Source organism: Leptonychotes weddellii, chromosome 1, assembly GCF_054177405.1.
Source record: "Leptonychotes weddellii isolate Sample4059 chromosome 1, ASM5417740v2, whole genome shotgun sequence".
Taxonomy (NCBI): Eukaryota; Metazoa; Chordata; class Mammalia; order Carnivora; family Phocidae; genus Leptonychotes; species Leptonychotes weddellii.
The window spans coordinates 140064725-140090410 of record NC_138369.1 but is presented as its reverse complement, the minus strand read 5'-3'; the positions used below and the strand labels follow the sequence as shown (position 1 = coordinate 140090410).

The following is a 25686-nucleotide window of genomic DNA, read 5'->3' as shown; positions in this document are numbered from 1 at the left end:
TGGTTTTTAAATAAGTGAGAAATGGTGATTTTTTTCCATTACCTTAAAAAAAAAAAAAAAGAAACAAAAATATTTTCTGCCTCCCTGCTCCAGTGAGCGGTTCTGAACTCTCCTTCATTCCCACAGTGCATGTTGTTCTCTCTCCGAGGATTTCAAACATGCCTTCCCCCATTTCTTCTCTTGTCCCCCCTCTCCCATTTTACCTGCATGATCTCCCCTGTTTTTTTCAACTTTGTAATTTAAGTAACTTTACAGAACAGTTGCAAAGGTAGTATGATAAATTCTCATATACCCTTCACCTAATTTCTCCTATTGTTATCATCATTAATAACCAAGCCCAATAATCAAAACTTAAACTAACATCATTACAGTACTATTAACTAAACTATAAACTTACTTTATTTCATCAGTTTTTCCACTACCATCTTTTTTCTGTTACAGAATTCAATCTGGTATCCTATGTTGCATTCTGTTGTCATGTCTCATTGTCTCTCAATCTTTAACAGTTCCTTAGTTTTTTCTTGACCTTGACACTTTGGAAGAGTATTAGTTATTTTGTAGAATGTCCCTTAATTTCAGTTTGTCTGATGTTTTCCATTCTGGGGCAAGAATACCACAGAAGTGATATGTCTTTCTCAATGTATCCTACTGGGGGTACATAGTATCAATATATCTTATTATTAGTGATGTCAACATGAATCACTTGGTTGAGTTGGTACCTATTCTCTCTCTTCACAGTAAAGACAGTTTAAAAAAACCTTTGTGATTAATAAATATCTTGGTGGTGATATTTTGAGACTGTGCAAATATCTTCTGCCCATTGATTTTAGCATCCTAAAAATTACTGATGTGGTGTTCTAATAAAGATTTTCTATTTTCCTAACTCCTTCTCGTTTATTATTTAGGAATTATTCTATAAGGAAGAGCTTCTGCTTTTACTCTATTTTATTCATTCACTCAATGAGTTACTTATATCAGTATGGATTCAGGGATACTTATTTTGTTCTATTAGTTATAATCCAATACAACTGCTAGTTATTTTATTACTGAAATTGTATCCAGTTTTAGCTGCAGGTTGGCTTCTTTGCCCTTTTCACATACTCCAACCCTTTTTCAAGTACTTCCTTGCTTTGTTGACAACACAAGATGTTCCTGGCTATCTTGTATTTTTCCTGTCCTAGCCCTAGAACAAAATACTTTTCCAAGAATTTCTAATTCCTTTTATTGGAGAATGGTATGTAGAAATCATGATTTGAGTGCTGGATATGCACACTGTTACTGGGATATCATTGCTCTTGGGCCCTCTCAGCAGAGAGCTAGGAAATGTCTGAATGAATACTAGGGGCATACTAGGTACTTATACACACATCTGTGTTTACTTCTGTGTATTTCTCTCTGTATATATATTCTAAAAACCATGAGTTCCTACTAATACCTCTGACTCTTATTCAGTACCACAGCCTTCCTTCTAATCTTCCCCTTTTCCTTATTTGTAACTTCTTTGTCTGACATTGAAAAGCCTGGCTTTCAATTCTACAATGAAATTTTACATTTCTACAATGTATTTATTTCTATATACATTCTGCATTTCTACAGTGTATTTATCTGTTCAACCCTAGTATATACATAGTTTCAGAATTGCTAACCCATATCCCTGTGAGAAATAAATTTCCTAACTAAATACCATTTTTGTGTATAGTGTGGGGTTTCTTTTGTTTTTGTTTTTTTGTTTTTTGTTTTTTGGGGTTTTTTTGCTTTTAGCCTTATAATATCTAGCCAAATACTGTTTTCCAAAGAAACTTGGGTTAGTTCTTTTCTTCCCCACCTCCTACATTATCATCTTATTATTCATTCAAAATATAGTTAGGTTCAATTGTTACAGTTTGTATTACATTTAAGATGCCCCTCATCCTAGTTGATTTGTAAAAAAAAAAATTGTATACAGTAAAATTCTCTTTGTGGGATATAGTTTTATAAGTTTTGACAACTGTATGTTATGCATTTTTTTAAAAGATTTTATTTATTTGAGAGAGAGAGAGAGCACGAGCAGGGGGAGGGGCAGAGGGAGAGGGAGAAACAGACTGCCTGCTGAGCAGGGAGCCTGACGCAGGGCTCCCAGGACCCTAGGAGCATGACCTGAGCTGAAGGCAGATGCTTAACTGACTGAGCCACCCAGATGCCCCCCATGTTATGCATTTTTAAGTTGTTTTTCTATGTCCGTAAAACATTTTTTTCTTGCTTTGTATATTTAAACATTTCTGTTTATTTTTCAAAATGCTGCATGGTAACTTTATGACTTGGTCATTCTTGAGGGAGACAAGTATCAGCATTTATGTGTTTGATATCGAAAGGCCCCAAGTTGAGGGGCTGAACTGTCTGCACACAGCCACTGCTTCAAATTTGGCCAAATCATTATTTTCCATCACCAAAACCACCTGTTCCTGCACAATCGGATTGACTGTGCTGTCATTCCATATTAACTCCTAAGACATCAAACAGCTGAGGAAGTGGGGAGACTCTGGGGGACCAGGGCTGGAAGAGAAAGAAATTCTATACACTGGTAGCTACAGTTCTTCCTCTCTTTCTCTCTCCTTTCCTTCCCTTCTTCAGCAAACATCTGTCTACTGCCTACCTTATTCCAGAAGTTGTGCAAGGCATTCAGACTACAGTGGTGATTAGGGGGTCTCAAGGGGATCACATCAGCTGAGGAAAATTGAAGATACACCACAGTGTGAATGGCATCTCCTATGGTTGAGAAACATGACACCTTAGAATACTTAATTACAAAACAATGTAGTAAGTTCTATAATAAGTGCAAACACCAAGTGACTGAGCCCTTGGATAATAAGCACCCAACATACTGGGAAAGTAGGTGGGCAAGGAAGGCCAGAGGAGCTAATAATTGAGCTAAGGTTTGCAGGACAAGTGGGAATTTGGTGCAGCAAGCAGTAAAGGTGTTCCAGCAAGCGTACCACAGACACAGAGGCCTAGAGACAGGATCCTGGAACATTCTGAAGAAATTGTGTATAGTAAGGGAGGGAACAAGGTCGGGGGTCGGGGGGTGGGAGACCATGTTGAGGGGATACTTGCTCGGGACAGGTGTGAAAAGTTCCATGTGCTTTGCTTAAGAGTTTGATTTCATCCTAAAAGTGGTGAGGTCACTGAACAATTTCAGGTGGAGGAAGAGATATGGCATCACCAAACGACATCTCTACAGATGTCGCCATCAGTAATGTGAAAAATGGACCAGCGATGGAGGCAGATGGGAGGTAGGGCAATTAATAAAGAGGCTGTTGCAATATTCCACCTAAAAAAATGATGCAGGTCTGGACTAGGGCAATTGTAGAGTCACAAATGCAGGTAATGAATTCTGGGCTTGGTGTGTTCAGGCAACTTCATGGGTGTGTGGCCAGTGCAATTACCCAGAGCCTTGCATTCAGGCCCCATGCTTGATTTTAGTCTCTGTGGCTGCTATCTTGACATTTTTCTCTTTGAATTTGTGTTTTGTAAGGGAAGTCCAACTGGACAGTGGAGCAGGCACTGAAGTTTTGGAGTCTCAGCTCACATGCGGTCCTGCCTCCCACTGCCTCTTTGGGACAGGGGCTCAGCTGGCTAGTGCCCTGGCTTTCAGGAGCCTTTCCCACCCCATACTTTCTCCATGGCTTCAGTCACCCTCCGGCCCTGATGGGGGCCTAGGCACAAGTGTGGGGAGGGTTGGGCGAGGGCATGTACCCCATTGCATCTCAGGGAAGGGTGAGGCAGTGGCTCTCCCCACCAAGCCTGGGAGTTTCACGGTGCTTTCAGTAGACATCCAGTCAGGGGCCTCTAGCCCGTCCCCTAGAGTATCTTGGTCTGCACAATACAACCCCCTGGGGTTTGGCCATCTGCTGTGGGTTTAAGAAAGGGAGATGGACTTCCCCACTCCTGACTGGGACCCTGCATTTTTATTTTGTACCAGACTCTGCAAAATATGTAGCCTACCCTGGTGTGTTGGGCGATGGCAGAGAAGGGTGGATGGAATTGTTCCAATTCATCATGCATCATCCAGGAAGACTGCGTCCTTTCTTGTCCTGTCAGCGGAGGAATAAGACATTCTACAGTGGGGTCTCAGAGGGTGCAAAGCAGAGACTGGATCAGGGATGAATCCGGCTGCTGTAAGCTTTTTGGGAGAGACTCAAGCCTTTTCTTTATGGGGCCAACTGGGCATAATCTTGACTCTTTACTGGTCGTGGCCAGACACTCAAGGGCTAGGCTGCGCAGACACAATAACCTACAAATCATTTCAAAAACATACAACTACCTACAAAATGAGTGTGCAAGTAAAACTGGCAAAATCTGAATAAGGTTGATAATTGTATCAAACTCGATTAAGATACTAAGGCACCTTTGATTAAGATACACTACTATAATTAGGCTAGATATTGCGCTGTATTTAGGGGGAAAGTAGGTGAGGGATATACGGGAACTCTGTTATTTCTTACAACTCACATGAATCTGTAATTATCTCAAAATGAAAAGGGAAAAAAATACAGCTGAAAGTCATATGCTATCATTTCAAATATACCATTAGCATCTAAAAGCAGAATACTGTATGGTAGCCATCTGACTTTGTATCTAAGACAAATCAGTCATCACTTGCTTTAGGTAAGGATCTGGTCTTGGTTTTAAAACTATGATTCTACCCCAGGTGCTATACTGGTTATTGGTATCCTTGCAACATTCCAGACCACGTAGATCCATTAGGCTTCAACTGCTGTGACAGACATAGTTGATTTCATTAACTCTTTGCTCATTCATCCATTTGATATATTTATATGTTGGGCACCCAATATGTGCTAGGTATCATGCTAAGCACCGGGGGTACAAAGATGAAACGGGAATTGCCTTTCCTCTTGGGGATATTCCAGCTGAGAGAAGTCAGATGGACCCACAATCACAGCGACAGTGCTCATGATGGATGCTGTGATAAAGGAGAAAAGTTGTCTTTCGTGGGCAGACAACTGGAGCTGGGGAGGGAGGTTTCAGGCACGTGTTCCTAAACGAGGTGATGCTAGCGGGAAGTCTTAAAGAGTAAATAAGAAGTACATGACTGCAACAGAGAACAGTTTGAGTCAGACAGAAACCGGGCAGGTTGGGAGGCATGAGACAGTCTGATCTTTTGCGGAAGAGAAAACAGATGCTAGAGCACAAGACACGGGTAGGTCTGGGGACCTACCACTGGGGAGCCAGGCTGGAGAGGTGGGCTGGATCAGAGCAAGGGCACTTGTCCCCTATATCAAAGGAACTGGGAGCCACTAAAGAACTTGAAGGTAGTGATTGATCCTATCCTCATCTGTCCTGGATAAATAAGACAAGGTTTATGGTGTTTTTGTTTGGTTTGGTGTTTTGTTGTTGTTGTTGTTTCTTTAAAAGGAACGAAGAAATCGGTGGGGTGGACTGTGATTAATTTTTTTAGTCCTTCCTTATCCCAGGCAGAGGTTTATAGGTAAGGCCCTTGTCAAATTGGGTCCACCAAACCTCAAATGATTCCATTTCCTAGTTGATGAACCAATAGAAAGCAAAGAAGATGAAACTGGTATCTGAATCTGAATGGGACAGGTAGTAGGGAGTAGGGAGCCCCAGTATCTCTGTCTTCCTCATAACTCTTCTTCCTTCCTTGTGGCCTCCACCGTAAGGGCTGTTCTCCAGAACCTAAAGAAGTGGGGTCGGGTGAAGTAGGCTGGGACATAGCTGGACCAGTGAATCCCTGGTACCTCATGAGGGAGAAAGAAAATAATACAGTGGGAGCAAAATGAGGCAGCATGTTCCCTATCTCTGAGCTTGCAACGGCAGCTTTGGCATTTGATTCTGTCCTGCTCAGCCCCTGGAACACTGATTCCCCTCCGTGGAAGCACCCCATCACTAAAAACCCTACAGGACGTGTGAGAAACTCCTTCCCTCTTAAATGGCTGACTGAACAAATTTAACAGAGGCTGTTACCCACTGAGTTTGGTATCAAAGCTCTGAGATCCAGTTCTCTTTGAGTTTTTGCTTTCATCTGGAGTCTCTCGCCCCCTGCCCTAGGCTGCCTTCAGCTGCACAATATCAAACAGCTGGAGTCTGGGCAGCTCTGGGATCCAAGTTTCTCAGCCTAACACGTGAGTGGGGTGGGGATGGGGAGGAGAGCAGACAGAGGGAGTTGTAGAAGGTAGAGGTTTCATGTGGGACTAAATGGGGCCTGTGCTTACTTCAGGGAATCCGATATCTTGGAAAAAATGGAGTATCTTAGAACTCAGTGTCAACAAATTCTATTTGTCTGGGACTTAAGGAGTGTGCAAAATCAAACATGCAGCACGGGTCACAAAAATGGCCTTGGATTATCCTGTTTTCCATTTCCCTGTCCTAGCTTCACCTCTGACTCAAACTTTTACTAATATAACTGCCATTTATGAAGTGCCTACTAAAGGTTATAGTTTTAAAAATGCAATGGGCGCTGCATGACCTATCACAACAGGGGCTAGCCATAAACAACTGGTATAATTGTATCAGATAACCCGCTACCAATCATATACTGAGAGAGATACTTCATAAATATTGCTAATTTTCACAGATGAAGGAACTGGGATTCAGGATGTCTAAGCTCACAAGCTTGTTTAAAGACTGTATCCAAACCCAGACTTATCTTGCTTGCACAATTTCACTTTTTGTATGTCATCCTTCCCCTAGAGTACCCTTATCCGTAGGCAGCCTCAGGGGGATCTGAAGACTGATCCCTTAAAGTTAGCAGAACACATGGCGAGTAGGAATGCCTAAGTTGGCAAGCACGGGACCAGAGAAGTCAGTCCCAGCCAGCTCAACTTGTATGGGGAGTAGATGGCATTGTACCAGGCTCACCTGTAATTCTGCCTGAACCATGCAATTTAGGGTTTAATTACATGCTGTCTTGCATTGTTTACTAATTGTTGCAGAGGTCAATCTTATACTTTCATTCATCATTCAGTCATCAAATATTTTGGAGCAACTCTGCCCACCTCTCTGGCAACCCTTGTGAGACTCATCATGGAGATGGAGGCCAACTCAGGTAACTAGTAAATGGCCCACAAACAAGCAAATGAGGGCTAATTTTCCTAGTAACAGATTAATGATTTTTTGTGTTTATTTTGAAAATGTTTCTGGGATGTTCCCTTAATAAATAAAAGCTTGATACGTTCAACAGCTAGAATTTGAAACTAAGAAGTTGGATTCAGTATTCTATTTCTAGCACCTCTGATCAAGATAAAAATGTTTAAACAAACACTAGCTTTGAGAATAGGAACAATTTACTATGAATACTATTAATACTATGAATTTTAGCATCTAGCCTTCAATCTTAACTCCTACATCAGAGCTCCATTCTCCTAAGGTATACAATCCTTGGACTTTTCTATCAATTACAGTTTGTGAGTTACCTTACTTCTTTGAATGACCTTGGATGTCCTTAAAAAAAAAAAATCAGTCATTCAGAAGCCCAGAAAAGATTCTTTAATGGCTTGACAAAATTCAAGCATCTTCTGAATATGCTTTTCTTATCCCACTAAGTAGCCCATACCTCATGAAACAGTTACAGGAAATATTACATTGGAAAAACCTCAGGTTTAGGCATTAGTACCATCACTTAGTTGCTGGGGATCTTAGGCAAGCTACTTAATTTTTCATATCTGTAAAATGGAGTTAATCAAACCTACAGCAAAGGGTTGTTGTGGGCATTCAAGACCGAATGTACACACAGAACCAAGCAGAGAGGCTGTGAGAGGTAGATGCTCAGTAGGTGTTACCTTATTTCTCAAGGGGTTGTTGGAAAGATTATATAAGATCATAAATATAACTGCGCTCAATAGCTCAGTTGTCTCCACTTGAGCGTTGTCTCCAGTGTAGTGAATATTTAGCAGCTGTTTTCTTTATCTGGTTAGTGCAGTCATCCAAACTGGATAATTCAATCAAGTCTCCACTTGGGGCCTTGTGTTTGATGATCTCATTGTTGTGGAGATCCGAGAGACGAAAATGTCTATTGGAGTCACTAGAGGACAATTTTGCAATACCAGCCAAAAGCCTTTAAAATGTTTTATCTGTTGATCCAAAGCTCCTACTCCTAGGAATTCACCCTTAGGAAATAATCAGAATTGTAAATAAAGATTTATGACAAGATGTTTAGTTAACTGTGATGCATTATCATAATAAAAATGGAAACAATCTAAATATATGACAATAGGATAATGGTTGAATAAATAACAATGTCTCTATTTGATGGAAAAGTACACAGCTATTAAAGTCAAACTTTGGAGAAGATTTAATCACATTAGAATGTTAAATCTAAAAAGTAGGATAACAACTTCTATATACAATAAACACAATTTTGTAAAATATGAAAGTACAGATAAATCAATGACAGAACTGGTTCCTGCTTAAGTTACCGAATGCATAAGAAAAAAGTACAAAAGATTGAATCAAGGTATATGTTTATGTTGTCCTTTTAGATATTTTCCAGTTCTGATCAATTAGAGTCATATACTCAGGGTAGACAAAGTATGATTTGTCTTGATGAGAAAAAAAAGAGAGAGAGACATGACTAGGAAAAATACCTCACTCTATTAAGTGTTATCTTGGGTAGTGGGTTTAAAATTATTTTCCCCTTCTTTGTGCTTTTCTGTATTTTCTAAATTTTCTTCAATGAGCATAGTTTCTACTCAGGAAAACAGATTTATATTAAAAGAGGGAAAATTATCAAGTCCCTATTTCTCTTTGTCTACATCTTAGTAATTTTTCTCAGTACAGTCCTCTCCAGATACGCTTCACAATGAAGGAGTTCTCTGTTTATACTATATTGGGTAGTGTGTCTGCAGCACAATGGGGAGGAACACCCCTCTCTTGATGTCACTTCACTCACTGGGACCATCCTTCCAGTTCACTCTGCACAACCTTAGCCCTACAGTGACTTATGTAGACCTATATACAATCCCTGCCTTCTCCTCCCCAACATAATAAATGTGATGATCACTTTCATACTAAATGCTGCTTTCTTGATGGAGGCCAGAAATCCCCCAAGAAAGCAAGATGCCAAAGGGAAATCACCATGAACAGAGTGGAGAGTAGCAGAAAGCACCTTACCATAAGCCCAGACTCTTACAGAACTGTTTTGAGATGACTGGGAGCTAGTGTTGGGTGGGGAGGGTTAGGATAGGGAAACTAACAGAGAGGGGAGGGGAGAATTAGACAAGGATTGCTCCAGGCAAAGGGGGGGAGTTCAGAGATACAATGTTCTTACTGGAGTAATAATAATAAACATAATTATGTTAATACAAAGAGCCATAAAAACAATAAACACTTCTGAGGTGCCAACAATGTGCTTGATGCCGCTACAGAATTAAACTGTCTCAATTAAGCTGTGATCTACATTCTGTCTAAACTTTGTGGGAGAGATGAGCAGCCACGTGAACAGCCTGGGATGGAGGGAAGTGTAAGGCCACGGGTCTTTATCCTGGCTACACAGTGTTGGTAGGGACTGTGATCTCTGTTTTCTGTTGTGCTCTGACATGTTGACTCAGAGCCCCACGCGAGACCCAAAGACAAGAATGGGGAGAGATGGAGAGTCCTAGGAGAAAGTCTGAGGGAGAAGACAACGTGAAGGGGTAAGGGACATCTTTGAGATGTTGAGCAATGAATAGTATGTATAGAAATATAGAAGAATCGATCTAGGAACTTCATGCAGGGTGTTTGCATTGGAATCCCACATTGCCAGTGGGAATGGTACTACTTGGAGTCATCTTTGAAAAACAGACAGCTGGATACCCTGCTTGGGGCTTGCAGAGAGGGAGTGTTTCACTGCAGTGGAAGGCTGCTGCCCTATTCCCTTGGGGAATTAAGAGTTCTGCATCCAGGGTGGACTCCAGGCCTTGTAGTCCAGAATTGTGCCTCTGGAGGAGGACAGTAAGAAGGTAGAAGCTAACAAGGTCATTGGATGGGGAGAAAAGTAGGTCTTGGAGAATGCTGGGGTGGGGGGAATGTTAGAGAGTACAAGAGAAGGAGAGTGGGGAGGGAGGAAATTGCAGAAGAAAGAAGAGGAACGAGTACAGGTACACAGTTCAAAGAGGGAGTTCATTGTCTTTTTCCCCTTGTTGAAGATGGATCATCCCTTTTTTCATTTTGCCCCAAGGACAGGCCCAAGAATCCAGGCACACGTTGTTGGAAGTACCAGATAAATCAATAAAAAGCTGGCTGCCTGAATTACCAAATACAGGAAAAAAGAGGCAGTACAATGTACTGAATACAATATTTATGCTGCCCCTTTAAACATCTGTTGATTCAGATTCGATTAAAATCATATACTTAGTGTAAAGTATGTCCTTTTTACAGATGAGAAACTAAAGAAAACAAAATTGAGGCCCAGAGAGGTTAAGGTTATGGGACTTTCTCAAAGTCACACAGTGGCTTCCTGACTCCCAGGGCAGCTGTCCTGCCCCAGAGGGGAGGCAGCACCTTCATTCCCCTACTCTTGGTCTTCCTGACCAATTCCGAGGCAGCTTCCTTCCCACTTTGGCACAAATTTGAGGTTCACTTTGAACAAATGCATTAACCTTTCTGGGGCTTCGTTTCCTCAGCAGCAATGTAAGGGCGTGGACTTGAATGACCCTTCACAATCTGTGTTTCATCCCTAAAGAATGAGAAGGGGACCCAGTTTGCCAGCAACTCAGTATATGTTTAACTTCTCAATACCCTAGAAAAGTGTTTTTACAATTTGGCCCTAGGTCAGCAGCAGCAGCCTCACCTGAGAACTTACTAGAAATGCAAATTCTCAGGCCCACCCCAGACCCTACTGAATCAGAAAACTGGGGGCGGGGCCCAGCCATCTGATTTTAGTAAGCCTCCAGGAGGTTCTGCTGCCGCTCAGGTTTGAGAACAGCTACTCTGAATCGTTTTCTGCCCAACACTAAAGGGAGGGTTTAACACACACGCACACACACGCGGAGGTAACTAACTTCTCTCTATGGCCACTATCCCTCCCTCTCCCTGCCCGCTCTCATCCTTTTCCTGCTTCTCCATCCCGGGATGATGAATGGAGGTCAGGGCAGGGCGCTGTCAACGCAGGACGCGGCAAACCCTCCCTCCCAAACCCACCGGGTGAGTCGGGGTAGGTGGTGTCGGGGCTTCCCCGAGACTGGTTTCCTCATCATTTTCTTGACAACCGCTGCCCCACTCTGGGGAGGGGGGACATTTAATAACAAAGTTTGCTTTTAATGCTTTAGCCAATAGTTTGCAGAATGAAGAAGAAAACTTGAGAGAGGGGTGTCAGAAAAAGTCTTGGGGAGAAGTGACTGGGAGAGAGAAGAGGATAGCGTTGGAGAGCAAGGGTCTGAGGTGAAGCTAAAGAGAAAATGAGGGTTCAGGGGTGTTGGAGAAAGGCAGAGGGCACTGCTCGTGGTATGCGGAAAGAGAAGTCACGCAAAGAGGGCGGGACTAGAGCGCACCAGAAGGAAAATGGGCGTTAGGAGGAAAATTGAGTTTGGGGGACTGTTTTTTTTTTTTTTTTTCTTTCTTTTCCTCCAAGCTTCCTTTCCTTTCCAAGACTTTTGCTCTGCTCCATTTTGCTCCTCCCCCTCCTCCCCGCCTCCCCTGCTCCCCCTCCTCCTCCGCCTCGCGCGGTAATGGGAGGCTCCTAGGCAGGAGAAGCAAAAGAAGGAATTGTTTGCGAGTTCAGTCATCCAAAAAAGCTTCTTCCATATGGAGGGACCGGGTGCGCTGGGCGCGGCGTCCCCTGCCTTGTCCTCCTGCTGCCGCCGCCGCCGCGACCCCAGCTTCCTGCCGCAGAGACCCTGAGCCCCGGCCCGCCGGTGTCAGCAGCGGCGCGCGCGCACACGCACACTCACCCTTACACACACACGCACACGCGCACACACACACACACACACTCACGCCCGCCACAGCCGCACGCAGCCGCACGCGCCCGCACGCGCCCTCCCTCCGCGGCCGGCAACTTCTCGGGCCGGGGCTCCTTTGTTGCTCCCGCGGCGGCCGCTCTCCCGTTTCGTTAGCCCCTGGGTGTCACTGTGCGGGTTGTGTGTCGGTACGGCGCGGTGCCGTGTGGCTCCCTCCGCGCCCACCGCGCCGGCCCTCGGGCCCCACTCGCCCTTCCCAGGAGCCGCTGCACCAGAGGTGAGTCACGTCCCTGAAGTTTGTTTTCTTTTCACAAAAAGTTGTGTTTCTGTGTTGGGTTTGGGCGGGGGGGGGCGGGGGGGGGCGGCGGGAGGCGGTCGCAGGCCGGACTAAGCCGAGGGGGCGCCGACAGCAGAATCCTGTCCCGGCGCTCGGCCAGCGGACTCCCGCGGGGGCTGCGGCCGAGGCGGGCGCGCCGGGCGCGGGGACGGAGAAGTTGGAGCGAGGCGGGCCGCGGGGTGCCGGGGCAGCGGCCGCCGGAGAGCCGCGGCCGGGCCCGGGCCGCCGCATCTGCTTCCCTGCGGCGCAGACTAGCCGGTCGTTCCCGGAAGCTTGTCGGGTGGAAGCGGGGCCCGGACCGCCCCCGAAACTTGCCCGGCAGCTTGACACCGGTGCTCCGGCTGCGTGCGCCGGGCGCGGGGAGAAGCCCGCAGGGGGTCGGCGGATCCCGAAACCGCCCAGCACCCGTTGGCCTCTCCGGGGGAGGGGGCTTATCGTCCTGGCGTTTGAAAGGGAAAACACAGAAGTGAGGGACCGAACGGACCGGTAGCGAAACACCCCGCAGAAGAGCATCCCTGGCGGGGGGGGGGGGGGGCTTCAAGGGGCGAGGCTGAAGTGGGGTGTCCAGAGGTGTCTGTGGCGTTGGGGCAGCGGCAAGAGGGAGTGTGTGAGTGTTGGTTCGCGCGCGCAGCATCCTCCTGGAGTTGTGTTCTTAGGGTTTTTGTTTGTGTGACTGTGAGAGGTGGGGAAATGAACCCCTGGAACAGGTGGGAAGGGGCTGTAGAGAGGGGCAAGGAGCCCAGGCAGAATTTTCTGCTGGATTTCTGAAGGCCTTGCTTAACTTTCAGGGTGCCAAATGTTAATTAGCTCTTCCAGGTGATAGGAGATTTTTGAGGGGGAAGGGGCGGCGGACTCAGAGGACTTAAAGGAGCCCTGGGGATTTGTTTGGGGGATGGGGGTGGCAGTGGCAGGGTGACTTGAAGGGTTGTTGTGTTCTTCCAGAGATGTGGCAGTAGAGCTAAGAATACCCAAACCACACACCAGCAATCCTAAACAGGCACTTTATGGGTGTGGTGGCGTATTCTGCCGCTCCCCCACCCCTTCTTAGCAAGTTCAGAAGAGTTCGAAGAAGTTTTTGACTCAGAGTTACCTCTTTAAGTGGACTGAGTGAAAAGTATACTTGGGTTTCAAGCCTTTGTGCCACCTCCAAGTACCCTGTACCCGACTCACCTTTGTCACCTAGTTCTTTGTTGTTCAGAACTTTGCAAACATTGAACATTGAATAAATGTAATTTTCAAAATTCTTGAGTGTGCAAGTGTTTTTGATTTATTCCACAACTGGGCCCTACATGGCTCTGCTCTGTGATGGTTTTTTCATCCCTCTGATTACAGCCAATAAATCAATCTCCATTTCCTCCTGGTCAGTGTGGACAATATTATAACACAGTCTTGTTGGACTGAGGTGGGGGCTGGGGCCCCTATACATCTGGGTGACCTATTCTCTGAACTTCACTTAAGTGAATCTGAGGCAAGAGCTTGGCCGTTTTGAGGTGTGTAACAGGTTTCCCAGGAACGTTTCTGAGGTCTTATAAATGGCACTTTTTAATGGTCTCATAATTGAAACCCAGAAGGTTACCATGGTAATCCTGAAGCACCTTGGGGTCAGTGGGACAGAGGCAGGGTGGAAACAGCAGTGGAGTTATGATTTTCTTGCCAGATGAGTTTTAGTGTGAGTTTATGTAAGAGGTAAAAATGAAAGAAGTTAAGAATTGCCTCATTGTGCCACTTGGCTGACACTGCCCCCCCCCCCCTTTATTTCTCAGTTTGACTCTTCAGGAGCCTGGAGGCTGTCTATTCCTGTGAAATCTTGAGGATTGAGCTGTCAGGCACTGTCCCTTTCATCCTTTTTCAAGAGATCTGAGAGGAGTAACATTGTAAGAGACATTTCCTCAGGAGAAATTGCCCAAGACACAGACATTGGCTTTACTCTGGACAGATTGCTAGAAGCCATGGTGGTTGGTCCCTTGACTTACCACAGCTAGGAGTGGGGTACAGAGGACCCGCTTAGCTGTGGATTGGTTGGCCAACTTGTGATAAGAGGGTGTTCCTTTCCATCCTCCAAATGGATTTGGAGATTTTCCTTTCTTTGAAGTGCTCTTTCAAGTGTTTGGGCTCCCAGCTCTCTTCTGCAACTTATCTATGATTTCCATTCCCTAAGAAGGAATAGGGGATTTTACTCCTTAAATAATTCAGTTGACTTCCCCAGGGACCCCCAGGGCTTAAGCAAGAAGAGCAAGAATTGAGCCTGGTCACAGTATGCCACAAGACCTTAGGGGGTCTGGATTCAGACTTCAGCAAAGTCACTGATGGGGTTAATGAATAAGGGGTTTTCTCTCTGTCTTTCAAACAAGTGGGAAGAAGCTGAAGAAGACCCATATGCTCCAGTTAATTGATGTCCAGTACTTTCTGGCCTCTTGAGTAAGGAAGTATTAACCTGGCACCAAAAGATATTATACATTTGGAGTCTGCTCTCTGGGGAAATAAGAGAAAGAGGAAGGGAGTGGAAATTGGGGAAGCAGAGGAAATAAAGTGATTTGTTACATTAAAAAAATCTCTTTACCTTATCATTTAGAACTTCTTGTCATATCCATACTTCAATTTAGCAAACATTTCTAGTACATCAGACCCTGGACTGGGAGCTTTCTTGCCCCAGGAGAAGAAGCTTTCTTAGTTAAAGGATGGTTTTCCAAACTAAACCCTCCCCCCCCCCAATTTTTATTTATTGCACAAGCATCTACTAATAATTAAAAAATGTTCTTTTAAATGACCCGCATTCCCATAGTATAACACAACTTGGTTTTGTTCCTCCATGCGCATACATACTTTTCACAGTTGTGATAAAAGTATAGACATTTTTGTAGTCAACAGTGAAGCATCTAGAGATTTTTGTCCAAAGACTCACAGGGAACAGATGTGTCCAACCTACTTCACTATTGGTGGGAACAACCTAAGTCCTAAGAGTGCTCCCACATGGAGCCTTCACATGTCATATGTTCATCATTCATGAGACCGAATCAAATATTTGGGGCCTGTTGGGGGGCGGGGGGAGAGTGGAATGGAAGTGGGTGTTTTTAATCTAGAAATCCATGTCTACAAAAAGCCTCCCTAAATAGGGTTTTTGCCTCCTTGGAGCCCTCAGGGTTGGTATGGGTAGGGAAGGGGAGGAGGAAGGTGAGAAGTCAGGTTTAGAGGCTCCATCTCCAGTGGCACTGCGGTGGGGTTTAGGGAACTTGGGTTGAAGCCCTGGCTCTTCTGAGGACTCCATTCACACTGACTCAAACCACTGAACTAATTCATCGATGCTTGCTTGCATCTCCACCGCCACTGTGTTCACCATCCTCTCCAAGCTTGCCCCATCGTTCCCTTTGCTTTTCTTCTTCTTCCATCTATACCATCTTTTCCATGCCTGCTGCCACCGTGCTTCTTCACACCCTTGACAATTGTTGCCGACGCATGGCTAGACTTCCCACTGGCTACCTGTCATCACCCCACCCATCCTCCATCAGTCCCATAAACAAGTCACCACCCAACTTGAAACAGTCTAAGTTTACAACCCAAATTTCTTAGCCCTCTCACATGTGGCTCTGTCCCACCTCATGATACTATTCCTGCAGTCGGAGCCTTCTGCTCCAGCCTGAACCTGTCTAGTAGCAGACCCTTGATTTTTGCTGGGCTCATTCCTTGCTTGCTGCCTTAACACCCCAAACCCCTTTCCTATAAGCCTACCTTACTTTGTATGAGACCCACTAATAATGTGTTCCTGAGAGATACTTGAATATTGATGAAAATGGGCTGCTGGTTGCAAAGGTAATGGTTTTATTAAGATCAGACTTTTTTCAATGTAATCATTGTCCTTAATCCCTGGTTCATTTCATTTCTACAGGGGACCAGGTAACTGAAGATTTAAGGAAGCCTAGGATCTTAGAAAAACTGCTTTTTCTGTTTTCTTATTTATAAAATGGATTAATAAGGAATTACTATGGTTTATAGCAATGCACCTTATAAAAAGCCAGTACTTTGGAACTGTTTGTTTTGTTGTTCAAAAGATAAGACACTTCTCTTTTTCCCCAGTCCCAGCACAAACTTCCTGGAACCCATGACCCATGAAGTCTTGTCAGCACTTACACCATCTGAGGGTAGCAGCAATGAAGTAGAAGAAGCAGGTGAGGTTTTCTGCCCACAGTCTAATACCTCTGGCCTATTGGGTCAGTCATTTTTTTTTTCATGTTTTTGTGTTGCCTCTTGAGGACAGAGTGTTTCTCATCCTTTGGCATTAGAAGGGTCTGGCTCTGAGTGGCATCTGGACCAGACAGATTGGTTCTAGTTCAGTTCAGACACTCTTTTAGTCAGAGCTGGTGGTGACCTCTTTCCCTTGGGCTGGCTGTTTGAACCCTCCTTTCCTTCAAGAAAATCTGTTCAACATGTTGGATACAAACCATTTACTATGGGATTTGGAGTCTGAGGCTGCTGTAGAGAAGTCCTACTTAGGTTTGGGTGAGGAAAGCCCTGTGTTTATGTCTCTGTCAGTGGTATTACGGCGAATGCCTTGTGATCTGCTATACTGGGCAGTGTTTATCTCACAAAACCCAGAGGGATTCTGTGTCATCCCAACTTTTGAAATAAAGTTGGGAAATAATTTCTCCTTTCCTAATGGTGAATTTGGCCTTATCTTCAAAGAAGGTCTTTGATGTTTGGGACAGGATTATTGGGCAGTAAGAGAAAATCATAGGAGACAGATCAGAGCCAGTAATACAGTCAGCCTCATTTGGTTGCCAGAGAAAATGTTGAGGAAAGTCTCAACTAGTTCTCCTGGTAAGTAACAGGAAAGTACATAACATGGCCTGGGTAAGTAGGGTTGAATAAAAAAAAACAACTCAAAAGGAGCTGAGCAGCAGAAAGTATGGCAAAGGAGTGTTTATTCTTCTCTAAAATGAGTTTGGACAGCATTGGACAAGATGAGGGTGATGATGTATGTGTAGGCTGGAGCCTTCATCCTTTCGACAAACTTTTATTGGGCACTTGCTGTATGCCTGAGATCAATACCAGAGCCCACACCATCCAGAATTGCATTACTGAAGGGAAGGGAACACTGCAATACAAACTGTAGTGTTCAAGTACTTGGACAGGGTCAATCAAGAAAGGCTTCTTGAGGGAGGAGAGTCAGTATCTCAGACTAAGTCTTAAAGCATAGGTGGGACTGGCAGGGCTGAACTGTTCTTTGACTTCTGCCTGTACGTGTTCATGACTTTCTCCCTGAAAATTTACTTTTCTTCAGCAGATGATAGGTTCAAGTATTCTTGGAACAGGAGATTGCAAGTTCAGAGTACTTTTGTTAATTTTAGGAAAGTTAAAAACTGGAAGTTCTGCATTGAATACAGAATCTCAGAAATTTGAGTCTTAGACAGGATTCTAAAACTAGTTACTGAATAGCTGTCAGTGGGGTCCAGGGGTGGGGAGGAGAAATGTGTGATTTTTTTCTTCTTTCTCATCCATGTCAGATTTCAGCTGAGAATTTTAGAAACAACATGCCTGAATTCAGCTTTTTACCTTTCAGTTTCATTTGCCCTTTGTTCTCCATGTGCATCAGGTTTGCTAACTCTGAAATCCTTTCCAGAGTAGCCAATGAGGGGACATTTATTTTAGGGACAAATAAAAGTCGCTGGGCTCTCCACTTGCCCAGGAACCTCCTTGGCTGCTGAGAGGTAACTATCACACAGGATGGGAGCTATAGGTAAGAGGAAGAGGGCCTGCGGAGCTGGCTGACTTTGGAGGCCCCCCCCACCAAGCAGGGCTGGAATTGGACTCTGGAATAGAGCGTTCCCCTACCTCCCCTGGCCCTGCCAATATTTTTCCAGAGTAGTCCCAGCCAGGTGCCTTTACTAGTCTGAGTTTACCTAACATTACAATCACAGCAAGTTTATTAGGTATGGGTCACAGTTAATTGGAGAGGAAAATTGGGGGGTTCTGGCTTTATTACTTTTCTATGAAAGCAGAGGCTGCTCTTAATTATTTCACAGATCATCCCTGACACTTGACTCTCTTTCTGCCCTTAATGACTATCATCCCACAGTGGTGTTATGCTAGCTCTTCCTTTTTATGTACCTGTGTCCACGTGAGGGGGATTTCATAATGCAGTCAGTCAGCACAGTGAGTCCACAGAAAGCAATGGAAATTCATGGCTGTTTACCTCTGTCATTATGAATGGGAGTTTTGTAGTGAACAAGTTACATAAAAATCTACTGTGTTATAGCCAAGAGTTAGATTCTAATGACTCTTCCAAGGTACAGGCCTTCCAAGCACTCACCTGCCACCCTTCCTTGACACCACTCAGGGTCTGCCATCGTGAAGGCTGTGTCTGCTCCAGGTGAAAGCCCCACGGTCAGGTGCTTTTCATTCTCTAGCCTTGTGTTGCAGGGATGGAGGCTGGGTGGTTAGGCCCGGCTCTTGCCTGTCTGGACTGTGGCAGCTTGCCAGCAAGTTTCACTGGGTGGTCTTTGACAATGGGAGAGAGGAGGGGTGGGGGAGCTCAGCTCTCCTGCCCAAAGGGGAACAAGAAGGTTGGCAGCCAATCCCCTGTCACTGAAACACCACAAAGGTCTTGAGCCCTGGTGAAAAAAAAAAAAAATGGAAAGGTTGCTGAGGGTGGTATTGTGAAGGCGTTCATTTTTGTTCCCCCGATTTTATAGACAGAGCCTTGTGTTTATGTGGCGAGGCTCCCTCAAGAGTGTAAGCACACAGGAGGGGCAGGTACTCTTCATCATGGGAGGGGAGAATTACTATTCTCACCCCATCACTCAGGGAATCAGCTGTGGACCTGGAGGGCAGGCTGAGGTCCAGAAAACCCGGTGCCAACGAGGCAGCGCCCCCTGCCTCTTCTGTCCTTCTGGTGATGTGCAGAATGATAGCTGCCATTTAATGAGCACCGACTGTGTGCTGGGTCCTGTGCTAAAGCCTACAGGTATTACCCTGCACCCCCCACGTGCCCCTCCATAGTCCTGTGGAGACGGGCAGTATGATCCTGTTCTGCAGATAAGGGGCCAAAGCTTAAAGAATTGTAGTGACTTGTCCTGCCCTCACAGCTGGTAAGTGGCAGAGCCAAGATTTCATCGAAAGACTGCTGACTCCAAAACTCAGGCTTTGCAGGAAGAAAATACCCAGACAATCCCTCCCACTAAGAAGAGTCCTCTTGGCTTGGGTGGGGGAAGTGGCGGGGAGGACTGTTTCTTTTGCAACTAACAAGTGTACGGGGCCGGTGGGGGCCTTGATGAGACTTGCCTTAAGAGACACGAGCTCACAACTGGGACCACAGCTGGAAGGCTTTGGCCGGCGCAGCAGCCGCACAGGGAAGCCAGGCTGTGTGCTGACTGACTGTGCTGACTGACTGCATTATGACACAGCGTGTGTCAGGCTTTGTAGACAGTTCTGAAAGCCGCCTCCTCCTGGGTCTCATCTCAGAACATGTCTCCTGCCTCTCCCATCTCCGGCACCCCCCTCCCCACCCCCGGACATCATCTGAATTGGCTGGCTGAGTCTCTGCATCCACTGTAGATGCCGGCTGAATCCACTTGCTCCTCAGGTTTCTGCAAGTCTGATCAAGCAGGTCCTCTGTGCCCTCAGTGGGGAGAGGGGGAGAAGGTGCTTGGCCCAGCAGATACTTTTCCTGGTCAGGAGAAGTGGCAGCTTGCACAGAAAAATAGCCTGGGGAAGGAGGTAAGAGCTTTGACAGACAGGTAACTGCCAGGAGATGGTACTTCGCAGGCAGATACTCACAGGACAGCCCGCAGGAAGAATTCTACAGGCAGTTACCTGCAGGAGAGCTCAACAGACCTCTCCCTCCTGGCTGAGGGCAGTGGTGGAGGCTTGGCTGTGGAGGACTCAGAGCTGCCCTTAGTTCCGTGTCTTTCTGTGGCAAACGTGGACAGCCTGAAGCCAGGGGGTTCTGCTTTGCAGCGAGGAACAACACAGGACACTTGGGCTTAAGAAACAATTATGTGACCAACTAGTTGGGTAACTGAGAGGAGTCACAGAAACTCTCTGGGCCTTTATTTCCCCCTCCCCACAAAGCTGCCTTTCAGAGCACTAGTAGGATGCAGAGAGCTAGCACAGGAGAACGCTTCTGATTTGGACTGTTTCTGCTCTCATCAGAAACCCAAGTCCTCTGGCATCTGTGCTCGCCCAGGATGAGTGAGGAGATAATAAGACCTGCTAGGGAACTGGCCAGAGGTCAGAGCGTGGCCATATGGGCTGCATCTGCTTCTGCAGTTGTGTCTCTGGTTTCTGAGGGCAGGGGCCTGGACTAGAGGCACTTCATCCTATTGCCAGAAACCCTTCCTGAGCTCCGGACAAGCTGTCTTTCTCCCTCTTGCAGGAAGAGGCAGTGGGGGTGTCTCCAGGTCTGGCGGGAGTTGGGGGAGGAAAAGATCTCATGGCGAGGGGATCCTGGTTAACATTCTTCCTGAGGGAGGGAAGAACAGAGGAGTGTGGGGGAGTGTCTGGAGCGACCCCTCTGAGAGGACAGAGTCTGGGGTGAATCTTACTAGAAAGTTGTTCAGGAGGAAACAGTATTTCGAGGGCCACTCGCAAGTTGGAGATTGTGTGGCATCCTGGTTAAGTGCGGGCTTTGGATCCAGAAAGGCCTGGATTTGCATCGTGGCCTTGCCAGTGCCTAGGTATATGACCCTGGGCTAGTTACCTGGACTCTGAAATCCCAATTTCTTAAGGTTGTTGTAAAGAGAAGCAAGAAATGGCATATAATGCATTTATGAAGCACATGGTGTGCATTCAGGAGAAGGCGGCTGTTGGGAGGAAAGGAAAGAGGAGTAGCGGGAAGTGAGGGTTACTGATGGATTGGACAGCTGGAAGGAGGAATAGGGGGAAGGCTGTGCCGATGGGACCCCCACTGCTCAAGGCTCTGCAGGGATAAAGGAGTGAGCAGATGGGGACAGAGAGGAGCCCACAGTGGGACAAAGCCCTGCCCAGTGCACCCTCAGGTGTCCTTAGACCTGGTCAGTAGGAAGAGAATTCCCACCCAGCCTCCTCCTCTGCTTCTTCCCAGTTCAGCATCTTCCATTCTGCCTGTGAGGCCGGAAACCTTGGCGTCAGGTTTGATTCTGTTCTTTCTCTCACACTCCACTTTAAATTGACAAATAATATTGGCTTTACCTTTAAAATACATCCAGAATCCTGTAATTTCTTACCACCCGGGTCTTCCACCGCTTCTTCCCCGGACTATGGGACTATTGCAGTAGCTTCCTCAGGGTTCTGCCTGCTTCCGCCCCCACTCTCCTGACCTCCCTGCCCTTAAGTCTGTCCACATTGAGAAGCCAGTTTCAGCTTCCAGCGGAGAAGCCAGAGGAGGTCACTTCTCTGCTCAGAACTCTCCAGGGGGTCCTGTTTAATTCAGAGAAAATTCTAAAGCCTTCAGTGCCCTCAGCCCCACCCCTTTCAGCTCTGCCTTCACCTCCCCCCTCCCCTTGGCCTCCTTGCTGCTCCTGCAACTCAGCTAGCTGAGTGACTTCTTTGCCTTCCTTAACTAACCTGAACCTAGCTGCCCTTTATTAATTCGTCATTCTCTCTCCCTTCAGCCTAATTTATTTTCCCTCGGTTATCACCTGCTGACAGGTATCCATTTGTCCATTTGCTTGCTGCCTGCTTCTCCTCCAGAATGAAAGATCCATGAGACCAGGGACTTTTTTTTTTCTCACTGTCTTTCCTGTGCCTCGATTAGAATCTAATATGTAACTGGTGTTCATTTTTACCCCCACTAGTCTGCAGGGCTTTTCTGAATTTCAAAAGAGGTGTGATATGAGTTTCCAACAAAATCAAATAATTACATATGGATTTATAGAAGAAAAATGTGTTCTGGGTATATGTATATGGGAGTACGTGGGAGAGCGGTGCAGAGAATTCTAATAATATTCGAGCGTCTGGTTCAGAAATGCCAGGGAGCTGTGTCCTAGGCCACGACAGACTAGCCCAGTTCTTCCTTCTTCCTCAAGGTGACTGACTCAGGATGGTCCATGGGTGTGCCCGCTGTCCCACCTATAAGGGCGGCATAAGAGCGGATGCCTGCTCCGGCCCGCCCTTGTCACTCATGTCAGAGGGATTTATGGAGCGTGTACTTTATGCCCAGCACTTGCTAAGCCTGGCTAGGCACCTTCTCTCATTCCACCGAGTCCCACAGTCTAGTTGTTCACCTGGGATTGCCTCAGTGTGCCTCAACTATCCATTTTGCTGCTCCCTTCGGGTATCACAGTGACCTGAGTTGAATTGGAGCTCTGTTGAATCGAGTTTGGAACCACAAGCCGGGGACATGAGGAACGTGATGCATTCGAGAATAGTTCAGTTCCCCCCACACATGAGGGCTGGGGGGAGGGGGGGTGTCAGGCCCCATGCTAGGCACGCAGGCCACAGAGATGGTCTCTGCTGCTGGAGAGCTGACAGCTGTGTACAAGGGATAGCATGATTGGATGTGTGCCCAGAGGGGGACAGATCTGACTTCAAATTGCCTCTCAGTCACTTCTGACTTGCTTCTAGATTTAGAAGCCGAGGAAGAATAAAAATAGGGCCAAATATCCCAGGAGGTCTTGTGCTGACAACAAATGTGCCTGAGAAATTATACTACCAAGATCCCAGACCCAACATCTACAGCATCTCAGGAAGCTGAAGGCCTGAGCTTCCTCCTTCAGTTTTTTTTTTTTTTTTCACTCTTAAAAATGAACAGCTTTTTTTTCTTGCAATTTTCAGTTAACAGAAAAAAATTAAGTAAAAAATACAGAGTTGCCACATACCCCTGACCCCAGGCCTGTTCTACCCTAGTATTCAGATGTTGGTGCAGTACATTTGTTACAGTTGTATAGTTGATAAGCCAATATAGATACGTTGTTATTAACTAAAGCACGTGGTTTACATTGACTATCTGTATTATACACTCTATGGGTTTTGACAAATGCATAATAACAACTATTCGCCATTGCAGTACCATACAGAATAATAGCTTCACTGCCTTAAAATTCCCTATGCTCCACTTACTAGGCCCGCTCTCTTTCCGTCCCCCAATCCCTGGCAACCAGCACTCTTTATTACTGTCTTCATAGTTTTGTCTTTGCCAGACTGTCCTATAGTTGGAACCACACAGTATATAGTGTTTCCAGGTTGGCTTCTTTTACTTGGCAGTCTCCTCCGGTTTTAAACACGGCCTTCTGTCCCCATCGCCTCCCCCTCCCCCACATGCACACGTCCATCTGGAATAAAAGCCCTGTGCTGAGACCCACTTGACCAGAGCCCGCGAGTCCCATTCCTTCATCGTCTCCCAGTGAACATGCCTGGCCCCGGTGCTACCGGAGTTTAGCCCAGGCTGGTGAACTGTCAGGAGCTGCCTGTGTTTTGGTTCCACATCTGGAGGTATCAGCTGTGCAGACCTTCCCATCCCATTCCTAAACAGAGACAGGAGGAGCACATGGGGCTGTTTGTCTTCCTCCTCAGTAGTTTGTTTTACTTGCTTTGGAGCCGGAGGAGGAGGGTGGGGAAGTGAGCTTCCCCCAGGCAGGCAGCACTCCTTCACACCCACATCCACTGGCCAGCCACATGTCCCCCAGCCTCTGTAGTCACTGCTGTCAGCCCTGTCCAGGTCCCGGTGGCGTCTGCGCTGAGCCTGGAGAGAGCACTGAGGCCTGTTTTGTGGTCATTTGGGAGGAAGACCAATAGGGAACAGAAAGACTGAGAACATTTTCCCTGCCCAGAAGGGCTTCTTTCCTCAGTCAGCCTTGTGAGCCAGGATTCCTTGGGAGCTGGAGGCAGGCACCTCAGTATCCAGTGCACTCACCAGTCACTCCAAACAGGGAGGCCCTCTGGGGGAGTAAGTGCCATGATGATGGATGTTCTAAGGGAAGTGGGAGGAGGGAGCTCCTCAGACCTAGGCCCCAGCTAGGGGAAGGAAAGTGCATGTGAATGGGTCCTGTGGGTCATTCGCTTGAATGAGGCTCAGAAGTTCCAGGGGCTGAGGAAAGGGGGTGTGCAAGGTGCAGAGAGTTACAGTCCTGGGGAACAGGGACTGAAATTTAGACCCCAGGTTCCATTGCTTCCTGTTTGGAATAAACACAGAGCTCAGGCCAGCTGGTACCTTTGCACTCTGAAGGACGCCAGCCAGGTGTGTCGGAGTTCAGTGTGAAGGAGGACGAAGACTCTTTGGCCCCCTTGGAAAGTCAGCTTTTGGACGATGGAAACTCTATGCTGATGGTCCAAGTCCATACCACCTTCTCCTCCGGTTTTTCTTCTTCATCCAGTCCACCATCCAAGCTGTATCCTGATCAGTGACTCACTAAAGGGCCCCAGGTCACCATACATTGGCTCTGCCTAGTTGTCCCCAGTGCAAGTGGAGACAAATAGTACTTGTCCCAGGTTTGCCACTAAAATTGTGAGCACTATTGCAATGGAGTGTTTAAAGTTCTTCAAGCTCTCTATGGGCAGGTTGTCCTTGACTTTGTGGTTAGTTATGGAATCAGGGTGTAGCCTCCTCGCCCCTTGTCTTCCTGAGTCTAATTTTAGAGCCTAGGAGGCTGTGGCAGTAATTACTGACACTCAACACAGGGGAAGCCTTGGCCCTTGCCTCGGTTTGCCCAAAGAAGCAGACAACAGAAAACTGCTGAGCTGTGTGAGTGTGGGCCCCATGTTCCTTACCAAATCCAGCCTTTACCCCTGTCTCCCTCCTAACATTCCATGCCCACAGGAGATACAGTGAGAGTCCTGAGAGAGAATCCCAGGCCAGCTCCTGTAGGTACATGCCAGGTAGTGTGTGCCTAGGAGCAGGGGCACTTTTCCCGAACCGAGAGATAAATACATGATCTGACAAAGCATTTGGGCTTGGTTTTTTTTCTCCTGATTGGTGTGTGGAAGAAATCTCAGGAAGGCTGATTTTATAAATAGCCTTTATATTTACTAAAATATAAATTTATAAATGTAACACATTTTTTAAAAAATCACCTTTAGCATAGAGAATGGCATTCTGTGGGGATCATGCCAGGACCTCCCAAGATGTGGTTGCCTGTTAGTATGGGATGCTCAGGGAGGCACAGCACAGGCCTTGTTCGATTTGGGGAGCTTCAGCAAGTGTTGGTAGAAGGAAGTCTCTGGTGCAGTCTGGGTCTTCTCTAGTACTTTCCAGAACAATATGCAGAAATCAGGGCAGGGTCCCAATTCCACCCACTGCCACTCTACTCCCCTCTTTAGAAAAAGCCAGCCTCCATGGTAGCAGAACAAGGAAGCTCCTTATTAACTAAGGTCTATCTGCTTTCAAAGTCAGAAAGTAAAGAGGAAGAGCATACCCAATTAAGATGGACTCCTAGGCGGGCAGAACTAATTTTCCCCACACGGGAAATTAACAAAAATGCCAGTACCTTGGTCTGCATGGGGGGAAAAGCAGAGAGACCTGTTTCTTTGCATCTCAGCCAAGATGGGGTGTGT

At 46.3% G+C, this 25686-nt stretch overlaps 1 protein-coding gene across 3 annotated transcripts in view; it reads left to right on the top strand.

Moving 5' to 3' along the window:
• BOC (BOC cell adhesion associated, oncogene regulated) overlaps nucleotides 1–25686 on the top strand; it is a 116332-nt gene that overhangs the window by 34767 nt on the left and 55879 nt on the right. For 2 of the 3 annotated variants that reach the window (XM_081796970.1, XM_081796973.1), the window contains exons 1-2: nucleotides 12028–12165; nucleotides 16297–16388. The gene's annotated coding sequence lies outside the window, so the exon portion shown is untranslated. Of the gene's footprint in view, nucleotides 1–12027; nucleotides 12166–16296; nucleotides 16389–25686 lie in introns of those variants that run through there. The other variant, XM_081796978.1, reaches the window with a different exon arrangement.